Source organism: Garra rufa, chromosome 22, assembly GCF_049309525.1.
Source record: "Garra rufa chromosome 22, GarRuf1.0, whole genome shotgun sequence".
NCBI lineage: Eukaryota > Metazoa > Chordata > Actinopteri > Cypriniformes > Cyprinidae > Garra > Garra rufa.
The window spans coordinates 34,702,299-34,707,030 of NC_133382.1; positions in this window are offsets into that span (position 1 = coordinate 34,702,299).

A 4,732-nucleotide genomic window follows, 5' to 3' on the forward strand; every position below is an offset into this window, starting at 1 on the left:
ATGGGGGTCAGTTTGCAAAAAAATAATTAATATAAGAAAATTATATTTTATTTTAAAAAGGAATGTCTGAAGAACAAATAATGTTGAAACTAGAGATGTATCTGGTTTCCTTCTGTCAAGAAGATGAACATGAATGTTGAAAGATGAATGTTTTCGTGCCTATAACTCAAAAAGTATTAAAGATGAAGATATTGCTATATGATTTTAGATTCTAGTTGTTTATAAACTTTTCCTTTGGAATCTTACATTTCAAGGCCCTAGATTGTTCAATCCCAAAGACATGGAGATCTCAGTGAGGCTCCATGTCTACATTGTTGAATAGTACATATTTTCAGAGGTTGAAAACTACATTTGGTCACTTTGTATACAGCTGATACTTATTGTATCTAAAGAACAATGTCTGAGTAAGAAATAATGTTGAAATTAGAATTGTATCTTGTTTAACTCTATCATAATTTTAGCTGGGAACCTCTGCTTGAATTGACACTGAATGACCCTATAGTTTTTACTCAGTTTTTGAATAAAGATATGCAGCCTTGGTGAGCAAAACAGACTTCTTCCAGACAGACTGTTGAATATTACCCATTTTCAGTGGTCGAAAACCAAATTTGGTCACTTTGCATACAGCTCATAGTTATTTTATTTAAAAAACAATGTCTGAGGAAGAAATAGTGTTGAATTTGGAATTGTATCTTGTTTCAGTCTATCATAATTTTAGCTGGGAACTCCTGGTTGAGCTGACATGGAATGACCCTACAGTTTTTATTCTGTTTTTGAATAAATATTTACAGCCTTGGTGAGCAAAACAGACTTCTTCGAGACAGATTGTTGAATATTACCCATTTTCAGTGGTCGAAAACCAAGTTTGGTCACTTTGTATACTGCTGATACTAAAAAAAAAAGAAGAAAAAAAAACAATGCCTGAAGAAGAAATAATGTTGAAATTAGAATTGTATTTTGTTTCCGTCTACCATAATTTTAACTGGGAATCTCTGGTTGAGTTGACATGGAATAACCCTATATATTTTTTTTCTGTATATATTTTTAATGTATATATTTTTAATAAATATATACAGCCTTGTTGAGCAAAACAGACATCTCCCAGACAGACTGTTGAATATTACCGCTTTTCAGTGGTCGAAAACCACATTTGTTCACTTTGTATACAGCTGATACTTACTGTACTTAAAGAATAATGTCTGAGGAAGAACTAATGTTAAAATTAGAATTGTATCTTGTTTCAATCTATCATAATTTTAGCTGGGAACTCCTGGTTGAGCTGACATGGAATGACCCTACAGTTTTTATTCTGTTTTTGAATAAATATTTACAGCCTTGGTGAGCAAAACAGACTTCTTCGAGACAGATTGTTGAATATTACCCATTTTCAGTGGTCGAAAACCAAGTTTGGTCACTTTGTATACAGCTGATACTAAAAAAAAAAAAAAAAAAAAACATTGCCTGAAGAAGAAATAATGTTGAAATTAGAATTGTATTTTGTTTCCGTCTACCATAATTTTAACTGGGAATCTCTGGTTGAGTTGACATGGAATAACCCTATATATTTTTTTTCTGTATATATTTTTAATGTATATATTTTTAATAAATATATACAGTCTTTGTGAGCAAACAGACTTCTTCCAGACAGACTGTTGAATATTACCGCTTTTCAGTGGTCGAAAACCACATTTGGTCACTTTGTATACAGCTGATACTTACTGTATTTAAAGAATAATGTCTGAGGAAGAACTAATGTTAAAATTAGAATTGTATCTTGTTTCCCTCTATCAAAGTTTTAGCCGGGGCCCTCTGGTTGAGTTGACACGGAATGACCCTTAAGTTTTTACTCTGTTTTTGAATAAATATATACAGCCTTGGTGAGCAAACAAGTTTGGAGTTTGGACTTCTTCCAAACGATTTCAATTTGTGTACAATATTGAAAACATTAAGACCACTTTTTAAATAATCAATTTAAAATATAAGCAATTGAAAAGCTTTTAGAGCTTGAGCTGTTAATTTAGCATCACTAAATCAGTTTATCTGGCTAACAAGCACATTAAATGCAGAATAAATAAGAGCACAAAGTCCTTCTTAACATAATCTCTTATTCAATATCTCTCTCAAAAGGTACGAATATGCTCACGTCAGGTACTTCATATGTACTTTAAAGCAGTAGTACTTTATGCAACCTTTACGTGTAAAAAAGTGCAACTTGAAGGTTTGAGGTACTGATCCAATTATCCAACTTTTGAACAGTTCTTTATAAAAATGTAGCAATGAAAAATGTGAGAAAGTACTGCATGTGCTCTAAAAACTGCTGTTTTCTGTGTGAACGGCCACAAATATCTAGCCGGTCTGTAACCAGATTTGTGTTCCCTCATCTCTTCCCACAGACCCTCCCGAAAGCTTCATTAAACAGAGTGTGTTGTCTTAGAAAAAAAGATGAGACAAGGCCAGATGGGTGCATGCACATACAACATATTTACAGTTCAATAAATCTAAAAACAGCACAGAATCAGGGGATTCCCAGGCAAATGCTCTACATCCTGAAATCAAATACTCATGGCCCAGACTCAATTCCCAGCTGTTTTCTTTAGGTTATGACATCACTATTCGAGAGCGAAGTGATCTCATACCCAAAGCTGTGAGAAACTCAATTCCCCATTGATTATCGAGTTTAACCAGATTTGTTTTTCATGAGATCTTTGATCTCACATATGCACTGCACTCTCCTGAATCCTTTTATCTTCATGAAATATAAAAGTCCTGATGTTGTTTTTTAGATCTGAGAGTGATTTTGGAAACATTTTGTACGTTTCTTGGGCATAGCATTGTTTATTGTGTGGCCAAGACTGTGAAAACCTCCTCAGTGGGGTTGAATATATCTCAGCTGAGCGTAATCCAATAATCCAGCTAATGAACAAACGCTAGACATCCGAGCTGTGTTTTATAAGCCACAACTGTAATGCATATGAGGAAGTGGTTAAGATACGAGACTGAGATTTTCTCCCAGCGCTGCGGCTCTAATTGATTGTCTCTGGTTTCTGTAGGCGCAGAGCTTCTGCAATTAAATTTGAATGGGAGAGTTGAAGCGTGAAATGGAACACAAGCACTAAGTGGTGCTGCCTGCTCTATATCCAGATATGATTTTATATTTCTCCATTAAAATCGTGGGGGGAAAAAAAACAGCAAGGCAAAAATGAGAAAAGAGAGATTGCAAATAGGGAACGATGACCTTACTGCTTACAGGTCTTCTAATAATGGCTGTGGGAATGTCTGGGGATTTGCTGGTAGAATTAGTTCAGAGGTTCTCAATATAGTTACTGAGAAGCTGAAATGAACATATAAGGACCAACATGCAACAAAGACTGTGAGGAAGTAGTAAGATAAAGATCAGATGTGACTGGTGGGGTAAAATTTGAGCTTTGTAGAGTTCACAACCTGACATCGAAAGGAAAAATCAATCTGAGGAACTCAGCACAACAATCAAATTCACTTTGTCTTCAAATTCACCTTCGACGAACGTTTGATTAACTGCCTCGTGGGTGATGGATAAACAGCTCTCAGCTCCACAAGTTGTTATTACTTTCTATCAATTTTCTCTCGCAGTTAACTGATGTGTGAGAAGAATATCAGGAGGATTGTGGGTTTTTTTCCTGGGAGAGAGACTTTCAGAGTGTTTGGTTATTTGAAATGGTAAGAATCCCACAACTTTTCCACCAACCACTGGTTAAAAAAAACTTTCAAAACTCTGCATTTCTTGCTCCTTTAAGACATTTCAAATGTTCCAACCAATTAAACATAGTCTAAATATTAGAATGTTGGCAATCATTTGGACATTGCCAGGCGATAAATGAAAAGAAGAAAAGAAACATTCTTGTTAAAGAGCAGGTCATATGTTCACTATGTCCTAATATTGTGCTGGAGTCTCCTACAACAGGTTTAAATGAATCTAAGGTCAGAAAACATTGTAATATACATTTATACAATCATTTGTCAATGATTTTGAATTGGTTTGTTCAAAGCAGTTTTTTAGAAAAAAGTCTGTAAACCTCTTCCTTCCATAAGCCTACTCTGCACTGATTGGCCAGCTGGCCAAGCCTGTTGTAAAGTACTTGAGCAAGTTAGCGAGCGCTACCATCTGTGTTGCCAAGTCCGTAGATGTTTTTGATGTCCGTGAGTTGAAACGACCCCGATAACGTCATATTTATCCCCAGGAATGTGAATTTACCCAGGGAACCCCGACAAAAAGTGTGTATTTTACACCCCAGAACGTGATTTTTAATGGGGGACTCCCCTCGTGATTGGGCAGGTTTTGTTGTGAAAACCTGGCAACCCTGATGCACCTTTACATAAAACAATATATAGTTCCAATCTGTTCACGTGCCCACAGGTAAAGTTTAGCTGCTAAACTGTAAACACATAACAAAATAATATTGGTGGATATGTTAGCTGAGTGCTAACAGTATAAAGGTAATTAACTGATGAAACAACACAGTTTGGAAATCAAAATATGTCTATGTTACATTCTTTATTAATAAACAAAGTAATTAGAACAATGACAGTCTACATTAATCTACACATTCTTAGGAATTAGTGGGTTCACAGCGAATTATCAGAACTATTTGAGTCAGACAGTAATATTGTGGTTTACCTGGAAACCTAAAGCTGCATTACATATTAGCACAAAAAACTAGATATTCTGAGCACTCACTTGAAAATGTACACATAA